Genomic DNA, 18,558 nt, shown 5'->3' with positions numbered 1-18,558 from the left:
GCTATACCGCTGTATTGCCACTCAGGAGAGTTGAACAGCTACTTTACATGATGACTTTTGTCCCATTGGATTGGGTTTCACAAGCTGTCATTATAGCCTTCATACCAGTATAAATAGGTAAGATAATTCTCATCACTGCAAGCATATCAGTATACAGCGCTGATAGTGTGCATCAAATTGCTGTTTCAATTGTGTTTGTAAATCTCAAATTGTAACTTAATTGCACATCTTCTCTTACTTTACCAGATTAACATTTTGCCACAACTATTTCTGAAAAGTAATTAATCATGGTTTGTAATGGCAAACTCTAGGATTCATACTGCCTTGTTTACATTTACATTTAGAGCGGTCTGACTAAAACATTCGTCAGAACTCTTTTGCTTATAGTGGAGTTCTGCAGCATAATGGTTAATGCGCTCGCCTAGCACACGAGAGGACCTGGGTTCAATTCCCGGGCAGGGTGAAACCGTTAGGCAAATTTCCTTACTCCACCCACCTCGGTTTACTTAACAATAAGTAGGAACCTGGTTGTTAGTTGATTGGTGGATAGCTTTCCGGGGATAATAATCCCTCTGAAAGAACCCAAAACAATGACAAATTTGGTCATTCAATCCATGACTGTTTGTGGAACACTGCTATGTACAATTTGTTTTGCCCACAAAATATACAGTCAATTCACTTTACAATATATATATTCTGTGAAGCACTTTGAAATGTCTCATCAACATGATAAGGTGACATATCAAATGCAAGGATTATTATTATTATTATAGTGCCTAAATGCAGTAGGAGCAAAAAAAAATGAATGGGGAAAAATTATTCCAAGGTTGCTTGACATTTGCCTTTGTAACTTCACGCAGGGACTCAACTCCCCATCCTGATAACCCACTGACTGAAAGAAAGAACTTACATTTAGTTACAGTAGCACCTTATATGTAAAAGTGTCTCTATGTGCTTTGGCTTTTTGGGACGGCCTCCCAACGTGAAAGACACTCAATAAATATAATGTTGTTGTTGTAGGCTAAAGTGGCAGCCACAAATTGAATGACTTATTAATCTGAAAGATTTGTTTGCTAAAGCACCGGGAGAAACTTCCTTCTCTTTTCAAATAGTGCAGTGAGTTTTTTAGATTATCCTGAAGCAGGCTCACTTTAATATCACTTCCAAAGGATGGCACCTCCAACAATACTGCACTCCCCAACATGGTATTGGTGTGTTAACCCAATCTATAAACACAAGTTCCGATGTGGGGTTTGAACATCACTCATTGTGACCCAGAAGAGAGACTATTACCAACCCAGCTAGTCTGATAATGGCAATTAACACTGTTTTGAATATTTGCTCTACATGGTGAATGTTAGAAGATGTTACCCTTGTTTGATTTCAACAGACCAATAATAAGAGCTGGAGGCCTGGTTGCATCATTAGAGATAGCAATTAGCTCACTAAATGCCACTTGTGTGCTTGTATGGTTGATGCCTTTTAACATCAGGACCTAACCTTTCTACAGCAGCATCTCCCCTGATGTTCAGACATCCTTGTAACAGGGAGGTATGTGATAGGAAGGTGAACAAAAATAGTCCAAGTATACTCATTGCTAATATTATGGTAAATAAATAAAAAAGGCACGGAAACAGCCCTCTCCAGATTGTTTCTTTGGCGTCTACGCCAGATAGTAATTATGTAAATGGAAATTAACTGCAATATTTGATTAGAGGGTGGTGTGGTTTGATTTTCTAAGTTAGTGTAATTAAAAGCAAAATTACAGTAATTAAAAAGTGTAAGTGCTGTGAGAGAGAAAGTTCCAGAGAGATAAAATCTATTTCCAAACACAGTGAATCCAAGCAACGAGATTGCAAAACAAATGGGGATAATAATGAGGGCCAGTTGCATCTGTTGTGATGAGGTGGAAGAACACAGCATGCACACCGATATCTCTGTTCACAGCAGCCTGAGAGACTGGATTTCAAGAACAGCAGCAGTGCTGCGAATGGGATTGGGGGCAGTGGGGTGTTTCACAGTTTTTTTCTACGATGATTATTGTGGACATTCATTCTTGCAGGCATCACATCAGCAGCCCTCTGGATAATCTATCCAAGTAGCTGCTCTTCATATGTAATCCTGAATAGCGATATCGGCAGATTATTCAAAGATTGGTGTATGATAGCCCAATTCTAGCCTTACCCAATGTGCTTGCACACAGACATGCGCATACACACATCCATTACACACAAACACACACACACATATACATGCCATCAGAATTTCAAACAGTGATCATGATATAGTGATCAGGAGCGGGAACACTGGTCACTATTTGTTCTAATCCTTCTGTGGCTTGAGAGCAGTGAACTCAGCACAGACCCAGAAATTGGATGTGTTTTTTAAATCTCAGTACAATATAACACAACGTAATATACCGTCAAACCTGTTCAGGCAACCACCCCTGTTAACAACTGGGAACAGCCCAAACAGCCCAGTTCGCACACAAACAAAACATTGCTCAGAGGACACCTTTTGACAAAGGCCACTATGGCCCATTTCCCTGAGTGGCTGTTGAATACAGGTTTGACTGTATATACTCCTAATGAACCACTAAAGTAAGTACAATCGCTACATAGTCTACTGCGCCAGACTTCGAGAAATCCTAATTCCAGTGAGTCTCTTCAACCTCCACATTCTTTCTGTCTCTAACTATATTTATGGTTTAGTTGCCCTGTAGCACATACTAGATTCATTCATGCCTATATCTTTGAAGCATGTTTAATTTTGATCTAATTCCATACCTGTTACACTTTATCATTAAAATAAAAAAGAAAACATCTACACCTAAACAGAGCAGTGTAAAACAAAGTCTCTTGTTTCTCTTAACTAGATGTATAATCTGCGATACGAGAACAAACACTATTTGTTTTGTATAGCCACAGTATCAATGACAAAGCAGGTTTTCAGATCCAATGCACTGATGCATTGAAGCAACAATTTCTGCCTTAACCCCAAGTGCCTCATTAAGATCTGTGTTTTGCTGTCTTTTTTGTATCAATGTAACAAGCATGATCATTTCTTTCTATCTAGATATACGTGAACAAAAAAAGACAAATTATAAAATGGAGCCATCCCAGTGAGATCAAAAGGGAGAGTCACACCTGAACTCTTGACTCTAATTATTAGGTGGCTTTGTCATAGCCACAGGTATTAAAGGAATTAAGACACCTGGAGAGTTTATCACACTCAAAGGACAGTGCAGAGTTACTCATTTAAAAGGCAAATCATCTATATTAGCTTTCCAAAAATACCTGTACATTTACATACCATTTCAAGCTTGATTCAGACAGTCTTGAAAGAATGAACCATAAACCTGGAAATTTGCATGGTCTTAGCTTTACGATTACAATCTTACAATTTACGATTGTGCAGAATTTTAGACAAATCTTAAAATTCAGTCTTAATGTGGAACTAACTGCTTTTTAAGATTGGAATCTTGAATTTTCCAAAATCCTGGACAAGTTAACATTTAAAGACAATGGTCTTATGGTTGAGACCATGATAAATTTTAGGCCTCAGGTGTAAATTGCATAACTACGTCAATAACTTTGGAACATATTGCTGCTTCTCTGCTCGACTGTAATTTGAGTATAAGATATAATCTGTAACAGCCGCTTTCGAATATTTTGTGAAATATATAAACCAATGAGTACTACACTTAGGTCTATACCACAACAACTTTCATGTACAAAAAAAACAGACACAACACTTTACAGTGAAACTCGTGATGAGCACTTTGAGATGTTCTCCAGATGTGAAAGGCCCTGTATCAAATGCAAAGATTATTGTATTGCCATTCACTTCAAGATTGATTGTTTACTTGGACTATGAAAACTGTTAACATGAACCTTCTGTAAACAAAAACAATAATCAGCTATCCCATGACATATTTTGCAAAAAAATATACATATGGTTGATATTAATATGGTTCTAAATATTTATTTCTTAAGCAATATATGTATTGTTATAATATATGCATGTTCCAGTTGTTGATTACCTTCTGAATAAAGAAAGAGTTGGTATCCTTCTTGCCTCTGGGTCAGAAGATTGTGGGTTTAAGCCCCATGTTGGAGCTTTGATCTCATAGTTTAGATAGATTGATGCTTTAGTGTAGTGCTGGGGAAAAGCTGCATTGTTCGAGCTCTAATCTTTCGGATGAGATATTAAATCAAGTACATTAAAGGGCTTCCTCCTGGTACTGGTCAACAATCCCCCAGATACAATTGGTGATTCACATCATAACTCTTTGTGGGTCCTTGATGTGTGCAAATCTACTGCTGCATTCACAGTTTTTTATGTTTTGACATTATCAGTGCTTTATCAAATGCAGGGATTATTATTATATATTATTCTAATTCAGAATTTGGAAATGGGGAGAATGTTATTGATGCCTATTACATTACAATCAAGATATCTAGTCACTGACTATACAGACCATGCAAATATACAGATCTACGTTAAACTGCAGACCACCCACTCTTATCTCCTGGGGAATTGTTCTGCAACAGTTTTTTCTTAAACCTCACAAAGGCAGTCAAGTAAAATGAATGTAATACTAATTATGTAAGAATCAGAGTCTTAGGACCATTTTGTCTTAAAATTTTAGAGACTTTAAGAATCTTGCAGAATTTTAGACCATTCTTAAATTCAGCCTTAATTTGGAAGACAATTTTTCTGGTGTTGTTAAAGAAGAACTAGCTCCCTTCCAAATTAAAACAGATTTCAAGAATTTTCCATAATTTGCAATGTCTGTAATTTTGAAGTATCTCAAATAGCTTTACAGGGGATTGTTGCTAATTTAAGTGTTGTGTTTGTAGGTAAATGTGGCAGGCAATTGATGCACAGAAAAGTCCCATAAATAGCCATGCAGTGATTGACGACTTTATCTGGAGGATTACTAGCACAGGAGAACTCCCTTCTATTTTCCAATAATATCATGAACTCTTTAAATGTCCACCTGAACACATGAATGTCTCATTCTAAGAAGGCACCTTCAACAAGTCAGTGTTTTCTTACAGTGCACTGGAGATTCAGCCTACCGAGATAAAATAAATGTTCGGATCAAACCTTTTCTATCATGAATTAAAAGGCAGTAGAAAAATCTGCCTTTTTTTTAAAGTTTGAGAAGTTGAGTTAAAGTTTGAAAAGAAAGCAGTACACTTAACAATTTGTGCTAACAAGGCAAAACCAACTTTGGCTGTTGCCAAAACTGCTGACGTATACATAATTGGCAGTACTGTATTATACCGCATGTGCAGTGCAAAAGATACGGTCCCACTAATGCTAAATGTGCAGTGCAACTAGGGTATTAAATACAGTTCATTCAGTTTCTGAATTGAATCCAATTGAATGGCACTGAAATTTCTAAGAATGTCAAGCTGTGCTCAATAAAATTCGCTCACACATTAGACACCTTGTGTCTGATAAGCAGGAGGCATTTCATAGCAACAGTGTGATTCATATCAAGATCAATATCGCTTCCAGTCAAGATGAGGAAGTGACAAAGTTCTGAATGGGTTGCAGTCAGCTTTTGTCACTCATCATCACAATAGAATTAATTGACAATAACCTGTAAGATATCTTTAACTGGGGGAAAATAAATTAAGCAATTGTTTCTGTATCTATTTTAATCTGACATTTATCAGAAATAATTATGTGATATGATTCTGGTGGGCTGCCTATGGATGTTTTCTTTTTATATTCATTCCATGTCAGTCTGGCTCAGTTGGTAGTGGTGTCGTCCTTCAGATGAAACATTCAACCAAGGCCACCTCTGCCTGTTCGAATGGTTGTTAAAGATTCTGTGGCACCATTTGAAAAGAAAAGGGAGTTTTTCCCGACCAACAATCGCCAACTAAAATTGATCATTCACTTCATGTTTGCTTGTGGGCCATTGCTACATTATCCAACAAAATACACAAGTCACTACAATTTACAGTAAATCCTGTGAAGCGTTATGAGATGTTCTCTCATCATCAACAGCGCTGTATCAAACATAAGGATCAATATTGATATTTCCCTCTTGAGTAAAAGCACATAGATGACGCATATCAGAGATAAGTGGTTTACAGAAAACAAACAACCAATTGATATGAAACACACAAAACACAAGTCTTGTATGTATGTATGTATGTATGTATGTATGTATGTATGTATGTATGTATGTATGTATGTATGTTTGTTTGTTTGTTTGTTTGTTTGTTTGTTTGTTTGTTTGTTTGTTTGTTTGTTTGTTTGTTTGTTTGTTTGTTTGTTTGTTTGTATGTATGTATGTATGTATGTATGTATGTATGTATGTATGTATGTATGTATGTATGTATGTATGTATGTATGTATGTATGTATGTATGTATGTATGTATGTATGTATGTATGAGTGATTTAGGAATGTAGTGCAGGAAAACTTATTTATTTCCAAACAAATTGTGCCTAGTCTGTTTCTACATATGCAAATATAGGACAAATAGATTTTTAACAGTTTAAATTTTCCTTGATTTTAAGTTGTTTTTTGGGCAAACTTATTGCAATAGCGCAAGATCCCAAGAGAAGTTTGGACCAAAAATCTCTTCAGTCCATTTGATTTCTCACCTGTTTGCTTGTTCAGATGGACTTTAAAGATTCCATGGCACTATTTAAAAGAGAAGGGAATTGGCCAGCAATTGCTCAAATAAAATTGGTCATTTACTTCATAGCTGTTCATTGGACATTGCTGTGTGCATATTGACAGCCATGTTTGCCTACAAATACAGTCACTACACTTTGCAATAATCCTTGTGATACATTCTGAGATGATTCAATAATGTGATAAGGTATTATTTCAAATGCAAGGATTATTATTATTATTATTATTATTAAGTCCCGGCTGGCTGGACCAATGAAAGCGATCCAGTCCAGGAAGCCACATTTACCGTTTTTTGGGAAAAATGCCAGTAAATGCCAGTAGAAGCATCTGAATTGTTTGAATCCTGCTAGTAGAAGATAGCAAATAAGTTATCGTTTGCTTGCAGGATTCAAACAGTCTAAGTCAAAATCGATTGCCTGGCTGCTGTGAAGGCCAGCAAGGATGGTAAGGCTCCTTAGTGTGATAGGAGAGTGGCCAACAGGAGTTTGCATGTGCGAGCGTCTGCAAAATTTAAAAAATATATTTTTTTGATGTTGGATTCCAGTCCTGCTAGGTTTGAATTCTGGATATCCGGAGTCTGGTAAGCCAGGGCTTTAATGTATTCAGAATATCAACCATTCTACCTTCTCAATACAGAATTAATAAAGCCCAGTATCTTGGCCTCTACCAATTATCCTAGTAGCTCTTCAACTGTTTTTACCCTCCGTGGGAAGAAATACTTCCTATTGTTTTAAAAGTGACCTTCACAATTCTGAACCTGTACTTCGACGAAGGGTTGTGGACCCGAAACATTGACTCACCCTCTTGTCTTGTGTTGTGCTTGACATGATAACTGTCAAACAACACACACACTCGGCAGTATAACTTCAGCTTCAATACAACAGAAATATTGAAGACCACCACTTTGACTTTAAAGCTGAAGCCTCACTTGCTAACCATTAAGTTCGTAATACAGAGCGGTGCAGAACTGCAACAACAACAACAACAACAAGATTCCATTTATAGAGCGCCTTTCACGTCAGGAGGACGTCCCAAGGCGCTGCACAGTTGGGTCATGACCCGAGCATTGGGGAAATGGTCAGGGTGAGGGGAGGGAAGGGAGGGAGAGAGGAGGGGGGAAATGGTCAGGGTGAGGGGAGGGAAGGGAGGGAGAGAGGAGGGGGGAAATGGTCAGGGTGAGGGGAGGGAAGGGAGGGAGCGAGGAGGAGGAAGAGAGTCGAGAGGGGAGCTGAAGGCACGGTCAAAGAGAAAAAACTGCAGTATAACTCAATGTTATGACTTTGCACCTCTATAGCTTGCTCTATAGCTCTATAGCTTGCACTAATATCATGCTGGTAATTGCTCTACAACTGGAACATAATTACACATACCATAAGCTACAAGTTTAACAATAATGCTAATGCATCAATATTTTTATTGTCCCTTTCACTAATTAAAAACACACTGATTTAGGGAGAGTTTAGTATTTTATCCTTTCTTTTGCTTTGGAATAACTCAAGGAAAATTTTGTGGTATTTCTTAACAGGATGTTTTTATTGTGAAATACGAGTGGAGACTCTTCCCAGTAACTGGGAGCACATCACACATGTCACGCTAACATGAGGGAACCAGACGAGAATATGGTTTGAGTTGGAGCTCTCGTGTGTCCCACAGTTAATTTCATAATTAAGAAATCCCTTAGCACAAAAATGATTCCAAATCATAGGTTCCCACATCTGACATATATACCCATCCTTGGATCTGTGTTTCAAAGTATGTCCTATTTCTTGATTGAAATGGAATAAAATTTATTAACTTTTCTATGGATATTATTAAATAGAATAGAAGGATTCCAGAAGAACATTTCAGAATACATATTGACTCCAGTCCTAAGAGTTGCTTTCCAAGCTACAAACAAACTGTTTTTAGTTAGCCGTGAGTCTGACACATTCCATGCTTAAGAATATCCAAACCAGAGTGAGCATTCGCCATATGCATATCAGCAATGTAAGGAAAATTCCCTTCATCTGGAAAGGAATGTGTACTCTCCTCCTGGTGGAACTGACCCTGTTTACCTAATTCCAGAGAGTATTTGGTGTAAGTTGGCAAGAACCCAGGCCTGGGCACTCCAGGTATGCATTGGCGTTCCAAACAACTTTAACCAGCTGAAACCACATATGTTTGACCATAGGTCCCCAATTTCTGGAGATAGTCCCCAAAAGAGGTATTGTGTCCCTGGCCAAATTTGTCCTGTCTTGAGTTCAGCAACAAACTGAGCAAGAACAATAAAATTAGAAAACAGATACACTCAGCAGAGAAACACAGCCATTAATCCAACAAGATTCTCCAGTACTGCCAACTTCAGGAATTGTGGTGAGTTAATTTTTTTAATGTGTCCCTAGATTTGGTTGATAAAATATGGTCATCCTAATGTAGATTGTCGTTGAGAGCACTGTCTGGCAAGCTTCCCACTTCCTTAGCTCCAAGAAGACTCCTTTTAACCTCAAAGGAGCTTAGTCCCTAGTTGGACATAAACACATATAACCTTCTATACAGTTATATACAACACTTATCTGCCATATAAACAACAAATTTAATTTTTATAGCGCCCCTCATGCAGGGTAGCAGGGTAGTGGAGTCCTGTAGCTCAGTGGTTAGAGCACTCGCTTTGCAAGCGAGAGACCTGAGTTCAATTCCAGGCAGGGCGAAACCTTGGGCAAGTTTCCTTACTCCACACAGAGCCTAATAATAATCCCTCCAAAAATCAAAAACAATAATAAATTGGTCATTTTCAATCTACGACTGTTTGTGGGACATTGCTGTGCGCAATTGGCTGCCGGGTTCACCCACAAATATACAGTCAATTCACTTTACAGTGTGTTCTGTGAAGCGCTTTGGGAAGTCCTCCCGACGTGAAAAGCGCTATATCAAATGCAAGGATTACTGTTATTATTATAGCAGCTTAGAGTGCTTGAACATACATAAAATTTGCTCAATTTACTACAAACAAATGTATATAATGCTGCCTAACACTCAATGGTTTTGACACTTTTTATTATCTAAGAGTTTCAATCCTCTAGCATCATCTGATTTTTTTTTCAAAATTGCAATTCTGATTTGTGTGGAAGGCAAATTGATAAGGAGGTCATTTTTATTGATTTGTGTTCATTATTCCTTTGGCTAGTGTTGGTAAATTCCACTTGTCAACTCACGAGGGCTCACATTTACCAATAATTCTAAATTGATCTGTTTGATTTCATACTGATAAAGTAAGAATGTGGTATTGTGTTTGAACAGGTGAATCTAAAAATGTGTGACATGATTCCTTGTACATATTGGTCAGCAGGTGAACTGTACTTTTTTAATGCTTCCATATTCTGTGGCGATTCTTCCATATCCTGTATAAATAGGTACATAGAACATTTCTAACTTGTACGTTAATGTTAACTTGTACATTAAATGAGACCTTAATGAAGGTGGAAGCTTGTTGTGATGAACTTTTCTGATTACTCATGATGAAAAAGCTGCTTTAAATCTCTACTATCTTGTAGGAGAAATCTTACTTTTTATTTCTTTGCTGTTCTTCTACGAAAGAAGTGCTCTGAGACACTACCCTGCGTGGAGGGCGCTATATAGGTGCAAGTTGTTGTGGTTGTTGAAAGCACAATATTTTGGATGTGAAAATCAACAAAAGGATGTTTAGTTAGCCTCAATAGTCACTGGATCAGTAAGTAACCTGGCAGAAACTGTATAATACAGAAATAGTTTCCAATTCTAGTGAATTAGGACTCAGTGTGTGTTTCTTCTGAGTGTCTCCTTTTACCTTCCTGCTACCTCTAAACTGTCACAGATTGTTCACTTTGTCCCTTAACTCATCATCAACTGATATATGGATTCCATTTGAGCATTTATTGTTTTACTACAAACTCAAATAATAACTTACACAAGTACAAGTTGGACTATTTCCTGACCAATAGTGGAATACTACTAATATTAATAATTAATTAATCATTGCATTTGATATAGTGCTTTTCACATTGGCAGGATGTCTCAAATCAGTTTGCAGGATTTACTGTAAAGTATAGTGACTGTGTACTTTTACCGAACAAGGCAGCCAATTTGGACACAGCAATGTCCCACAAACAGACAGGAGTGAATAACAAATTCAACCTGGAGAATCATTGGCCTGGATGCCAGGAGAAACTTCATTCACTTTTTGACTAATGCCATGGGATCTTTAATGTCTATCTGAAAGGCAGATGGAACCTCAGTTTAACATCTCATCTGAAGGATGGCACCTGTGACAATGCAGCACCTCCATCCCAGAGTCGCCTCCAAACTGGTTTCCTCCCTCACTTCATCCAAGGTCCGTCTCAAGACCTACCTCTTTGACTGCACTTTCGGTCATCTTCCTTACTCCCCCTCCCCTTCGGCTCTCACCTCTAGTTTGGGTGCCGAGTCAACATTGTTAAGCTCTTTGGGATGTCCGTCTTATGTGAAAGGTGCTAAATAAATGCAAATTTGTATCTTATTATAACAGTGGTATCAAGGGAAAATCACCTCCAAGTTCTCCTCCAAGTCACTCTCCATCCTGTTCATACAGTAAAACAGGAGCAGTCCATTCAGTTCATCACCAGTTTTCATAGCAGATTTTTTTGAAAGCAGCTTTTATATAAAAGCAGATTTAGAAATAATAATCCTTGCATTTGAGGCATCTCTAAGCGCTTCACAGAATGTACTGGAAAGTGAACTGACTGCATATTTTGTGGGCGAAATGCGGCAGAAAATGGCGCAAAGCAGTGTCCACAAACATTTGTGGATTGAGTGACCAAATTATTTTAATTTATTTTGAGGGAATTATTACACCTGGATAAACGATCCACCAATCGACTAACAACTGAGTTCCTACTTACTGCTAGGAAACAAGACGCGTGTGGAGTAAGTCAACTTATCCCCACATTTCGCCCTGCTGAGAATCAAACCCATTCGTCTCGCTTGCAAGGCGAGTGCTCTAACCACTAAGGTACTGGACTCCCATTACCATTCCCAATCTTCAATTATTCTGTCCACGATTGTAGATTCCAGTAATTTGCCCAATTACTGATGCTGAACTTACAATTGCTTGCTTTGTGTCTTTCTTCATCTTGTTTAATGGTGCTACATTTGTGTCTACATCCCAGTAATGTTTACCCAACACGACTATGGGAGAATCATTGCCAAAAGGACTGCAGAAAATCATCTTTTCAGGGCAACCTGAGCAACGGGTAATAAATGGTGGCCCTCTCAGTGGCGTCCACATCCTTAAAAAAATAGAGATTCACTAAAAAGAGAAAATTGGAGTGGGAAAGTGTCCTAGACACCAAATTATGAATAATTGTAACATAAATTGATGCGTTGCTGAGAGCTGACTTGTTGGTAATGGGAATAAACTAAGATGAAGGATCATTTAGATGAAATTATCTGAATTTAATCGCACTCTATAAACATTGTATCCTAATTTTTTGAAAATTGAGTCATCAATTTGCATAATAATAATCGTCCTTGCCTTTGGTACAGCACATTTCATATCAGGAGAATGTCTCGAATATCTTCACAGGATTTACTGCAAAGTGGAGTGACTGTATTTGTAGGCAAACATGGCAGCTCAATTTATCACAGCTAGTTGCCACAAACAGCTACCAAATGACCAATTTTATTTGGGGGATTGTTGGTGAGGACAACGAGAGAATAAAGCCATGGAATCTTTAATACCCACTTGATTAGGCAGAAGAGTAATCAGTGCCTTAGGAGGTCCTCCTGATGTGAAAGGCACTACACAAATATAATTTGTTGTTGTTAACATCTCACCCAAAGAATGGCATCTGCGACAGCACAGGGGTTACTGGAGCCACTCTCAGATTTTGTTTCTATGCCAGCAGGTTCCCTCACCAATCTGAGCAGGCACTCCCATGGATCAAATTCCAGAGAGATTTGAGAGTGGTACTTGGCCAAAACGTTCACAGGGAAACTTGGAACGGTCACTCTGACCTGGAGGGATTGGCAAAATGGGCTAAGCAATAACTTTCTGGATGAAATGTTCTTTATGTGAAAAATCTGCAACCAGACCAATTATGTCCCAGGCCAAGGAAGTGTTACACAATGCCTGAGACAGAGGGATCGTGGATCATAGTGTAAAAGGCTAGAAGAGTTTAAATGCGAATGCCTTGATGTAATGTAATGCTCATAGAATCATAGAATTTTGTCAGCACAGAAGAAGACCATTTGATGCATCATGTCTCTCTGTAAGAGTTAAATGGTATCTTCTCCTCCTTCTTCCCCACCTTCAGGTTGTGCCTGAAGACCTTCGTTTTCGACTGCACCTACGGTCACCTTCCCCCTCCCCCTGGCTCAGCCTTGGGTTCCACCATTGTTAAGCGTTCTGAGACGCTGCCCGTCATGGATGGCGCTATATAAGTTCAAGTTGCTGTTGTTGTATTTGTTTCATCAATGTGGAAATACTTAAAGTGTAAGCGAGTAGATGAGTAATAATAATAATAATATGAGTAATCATGCAGATGCACCCAGGTCTCAAATTGAAGAGAAAGTGAAAGATTGATAGATGGCCTCTTACGCTTCAATGAACCAGGCATTGATGGTATTAATTTGGTTTGACGGTATGCATTATTACTTAATGAACTCTGTTTCAAAATGTAACTACAGCTGCAATATGCATTTAGCTGGCACAGGACTAACTAGAAGAACAAAGCTAATTTTCAAAGGAGGTGTAAAGGCATTTGTCAAACCACAGATTGTGTCTCCATTGTTTTATCTTTTTCTAAATAACTTTTCTACCATTTTTAAAATAACTTTGAGGAAAGAAAGAATATAAAATAAAAACAGCTTGAATTTTTCATAGCATAGTATCATGTTAAAACTCTCAAACCACTTCAACAATAGTTATTGTCAAGTGTAGTGACTGTTTTACAAAGGAAATGTAGCAGACATTTGCACCAGCGAGCTTCTCTAAACAATGAAAATTATCAACTAATCTGAATGATTGCCAGCCAGAAAATGGGAGAATCTTCTCTTCTCATTTAGAAGAATGTCATGGGATCTTTTACCACAACAACAAAAAAATCACATTTATAGAGCGCCTTTCATGTCGGGAGGACCTCCCAAAGCACTGACCATCAGGTGTCGGGGCCCGAGCATGGGGAAGGGATGGTGTAGGGGTGAGGGAAGGCAGAGAGGTGGGAGGGCGACCGAATACACGATCGAAGAGAAGGGCCTTGAGACCGGCCTTGAAGGAGGCAAGGCAGAAAGTGAGGCGAAGGGATCGAGGGATGGAGTTCCAGAGTGTGGGGGCAGAGAGCTGAAGGCCTGGCTGCCGATGGTAGGGCGGGTCGGGCAGGAGACATGGAGCAGACCGGAACCCGCTGAACGTAGGGAGCGGGCAGCTTGGTAGGGAGTCAGCAGGTCAGAGAGGTAGGAGGGGGAAAGGCCATGGATGGCCTTGAAAGTGAGGACGAGGATATTGAATTCGATCCTCTGAGGGATGGGGAGCCAGTGGAGTCGGGCGAGGGTGGGATTGATGGGGTCTCGGAGCCTGGTGCGTGAGAGTACACAAGCTGCCCAGTTTTGGATGATCTGCAGCTTGTGATGGGAAGAGTTGGGAAGGCCGATGAGGAGGGAGTTCCCGTAGTCGAGCCTTGATGTGACGAATGCATCTATAGATGGAATCTCGGTTTAATATATCATCTGAAAGATGGGACCTCAGCTTAATGTCTCATATCCTCAAGGAAAGATGGGACCTGAGAGAATAATATTTCCCAAATGAGAGTTTACTAGGAAACTGCAGGAGAAGAAGAAAGCATCATAATTACCCCGAGTGCAAGATATATTGCACAAGGGTAACATTCCTGGACCAGTCAGAGGCACTGGGTCTGTGCATGTTATCCAATGTTATCCAAATATGCAGTCAGCAACTGATCTATGCAAAGAGCTTGAAGTGGATCTGGAGAGTACCACAGTGAAGAGCCATACACTACCTATGGATGAAAAATTCATTGTTTTCCTCAATGTCTATGCCACTGCCTCCTTATGACTAGCTCTAAATGATGCACTTGGTATTTGGCACTCCTCTATGTCTAAATGTGTAATAGCCACATTAGTCAGGAGAACAGCTCCTGATAGCAGCTTTCCCATGACCTCACTCCAGGAACAGCAAACTCAACTGTAGTTCAGTGCTTTTTCTGTGTTTTCCACTGTCCTGACACTGATGGACTGCACACTGACTTTCACACACAAATATCTCTGTGCACCTTCACGGAATAAAGACATTTACCAGACCAAAGAAAAAGGTTTTCACTCCATTAACATGCAGTTACTGATGCTGAATTTGTCCATATCTCTGTGCTGTGTTGCAGTGATATTATGGAGTAGAAATTCCACCTGAGTTTAGATTTACTTTATTGATTAGCATTTCAGATTGCAAATTGTTGAGTTAAGTGTTAACTTTGAAGCTGCTTTTCTGTGTTTTTTTTCACAGATAAATAGTTTCAAATATAAGGCTGCATTTAAGAATTTATCAAATTCTAGATTCTCTGAAATTCTATATAAACAGAATAAATCTAGACTCAGGTGGAATTTCTCTATATATTTCCCTTTATTACAACCCATGCATCATCTGTGACAATCTCTAGTCAAGTTTTACAGGTACTAGTTTTCAGGCTTTTATTTCATAGTAAAAATTGATCCTTAATATATAAATTCTGTCCTTAGTACTGTACCAATTTAAATGTACTAATTTTGTCCACAAAATACACATTCGCTACACTTTACAAAGCATTTGTGAATTGCTTTGAATTGACTCGACGACGTGATAAGGCGCTACATCTAATGCAACAATTATTATGACAACAATTTGTTTAAATAGCGCCCCTCACGCAAGGCAGCATTTTGGATTGCTTGCAATATCATTATACTAACTGGAAAATTGTTGCCACATCATTCTGGTCTCTAAGGCCTACCTTTATCAGCCTATCTTTACCAGTTTTCTTATGAAACAGCAAAGGAGTTGATAACACAGGAGCCCTGTCAGTCACATCAAATAACTGAAGATCAACCAGCATTCCTGGATGACACCTGCACTAAATGTGCTGGTAACTGAAGACTCTTCTGGTTTCGAAGCTCATTTGGATTTGTTTCATTGAGCTGCAGCTCATGAAAATGCACTGCACATGTTGTATCCCATGCAGTACTTGTTCAGAAACAAGTTAATTTTCTCCAGACTACAAAAGAAAGGAGATTCATATCCAGCAAAACGTTATCATGTCTCTCTCTGTCGATAAAACCAGCTAACAGACAAGATTAACTAGCACCATTTTGACTTGATTTTTCTGGCAGTTTATATCTATGGGGTGAAATTTGCGACCTGTGATGTGTTAATTAACACATTGTTGATAGATGAGGCCAGTTCAAAGGTAACTTGCACTTGTGCCTTTCATGTAAGATAATTTCTCAACGTCTTTAATAGGGTGGGGATTTGAGCAGGGTGGGAGATTGGGAGAGGGGGGATGGTGACTAAATTTGATGACTAAAGACTGGGTAAGGTTGTACTACTGCACAACTATGGTCACAAGAGTTGGCTCTAGATGCCAGCTCAGTTAGCCCATTTCTTATGGTCCAACTGGGCTGCCATATTTGGGGGCAACAAGCTTTACTCAATGTTTAAGTAATTTCTATTCTGCCCCAAATTTCCAATGTGGGCAGAAGTGCAATGCTGTAGTTAGAGTCATGCTTCAATTTGAAGCATTATGTCTGAGTCAGGGAGTGGTAAGGGGGAAGGGTTCACATCCACAGCCAGTCTTTAGTTATTGACTGTTTTTAGTGATTAACGTTAGTTGTCACGGGTGATAACATGTCACAGGTGGCAATTTTCACATTCAAATACCCTGAAAAAGATACCTGGGTAACAATTAAGGGCATTTAGGTTGAACAACAGTTATTATTTCTGTACCTGGCTAACATTGAACAGGGTTTGTCATCAGCAGAAAGGGTCCTGGAATCCTACTGCTTAGACTTGGCTTTTTCTACAGTTTATTCAGCTTGGCAAAAGCCCTGAACAAAAGCCACACTGTACCTGCTCAAGGCAGCCGGAAACAATGGCGAGCTCCTTGATAAGATTAGAAGTAGTTTTGGAAGTAACCGGGACAAGAATCCCTGCCCCCTCCCTTCGAAAACTCTACTGTAATTCCATTACGTTCAGCAGTTGAAAAATTACTGACAAGAGCCAGACTGCATGGTAAGCAACAAATGACAGCTACAGAAACATGATCCTCATCGCTTCTACATCAGTGCAATAAAAAAACATAATGTTAGGCGGGAAACTGCAATGAGTATGATCATTGACACTAGGGAAAAAATTAACTCATTCAATGCTAAAAAACAGAGCACCAATATGTGGCCTGGTTCCAGCAATGCTAGAGAGACATGGGGTCTAATGTTCAACAATTTATATAGCGATTCCTTAAGAAGGAGGCAGTGCGGTCTCGTTTCAATAATCAGAAGTGCATCATCTATGGCACACAACTCATGGGACTATTGCTCTAAAAGTTGATCAACATCAAACAGCCATTCTTGTAGCTTGGAATGATGTATTTGCTTATTGTGGAATCAGCAGGTGTCAGCCTGGTTCAGTCGGTAGCACTCTTGCCTCTGAGCCAGAAGGTTCTGGTTCATACCCCACATTGGAACTTTGAACTCACCATCCACTCTGACATGCCCAAGCATGAGGGAGCATTATATTATCAGAGGTACCATCCTTCAGATGAAAGATTAAACTGAAGTTACTGTCTGGCTGATCAGGTGGACGTTAGAGATCCCATGGCACTACCCCAGTCTCCGAGCTAACAATCCCCTAGATAAATCTGGTCATCAGTTCATAGTTGTTTGTGGAACCTGGCTGTGCATAAATTAATTGTTTTACCCACTAAATACAAAGAAAATTTACTTTACAGTATATTGTGTGAAATGCTTTGAGAAGTCTCAATGATGTGATAAGTTTCTATATCAAATGCAAGGATTATTATTATGATTAATAGATCATGTTAAATGTTTTGAGGCATCCTCCCTGATGTCAACTGTGCTATGTGAGTATAATTATTATGGTTAGAAATTGCTGTACATTAGATTCCAAAGTTAGGATGATTATTTGCTTGCATTGGGAATACAAGGGTTCATAGCCAGAGGCACTTAAGGCTGTGAACAACAGTGGTGTGGCCAATCGGAATAGGAGAGGATTTTGGTTGCTACAGTTCCGGAAATTACAAGATGGGTGGTCAGCTCAAAATTGGTTGCGATCACAAATCAAAGGTAAAAAGGATCGAAGTTTTGAGAAGTTTTTATAAACAAATTGAGTGTCTCGTGAAGCCCTGGGGAATCCTTTTAAAGATTGCCACTCATATTTACATTTTTTCTTCATAAGGTCAAATTTCCTTAACTTTTCAAAGCCTATTTTTTTTGATTTATTATTATTTAATTACTTCTAAGCTAATCCCACCCAGGAATACCTTGTCAACCAAGCCTACAAAATATACAGTCAATTCACTTTACAGTATATTCTGTGAAACACTTTGGAATGTCTCATCAATGTGCTAAGATGCTATATCAAATGATAGTATTATTAGTATTTTTTAATAATTTTCTGGGGAGGGAAGAGTCATTATTTACGTTTAACTGGATGACTAAACATATAACATAACTTTTTACTTATAAAAATGCCTCTCAAATATAATCTCCTTGTGTGTTTGTTATACATTAGTTTGGCAAACATTCAAGAACAAAGCTGGTATTTTAAATCATGAGCAATAACTCAATTTGTCTGGGAGAGTTGCATTTTGTGCAAAACTGCCTCAGGTCTGGCATCACAATTAGC

Source organism: Callorhinchus milii, unplaced genomic scaffold (assembly GCF_018977255.1).
Source record: "Callorhinchus milii isolate IMCB2004 unplaced genomic scaffold, IMCB_Cmil_1.0 Scaffold1, whole genome shotgun sequence".
NCBI classification, from domain to species: domain Eukaryota; kingdom Metazoa; phylum Chordata; class Chondrichthyes; order Chimaeriformes; family Callorhinchidae; genus Callorhinchus; species Callorhinchus milii.
This window is presented reverse-complemented; position numbering follows the sequence as displayed.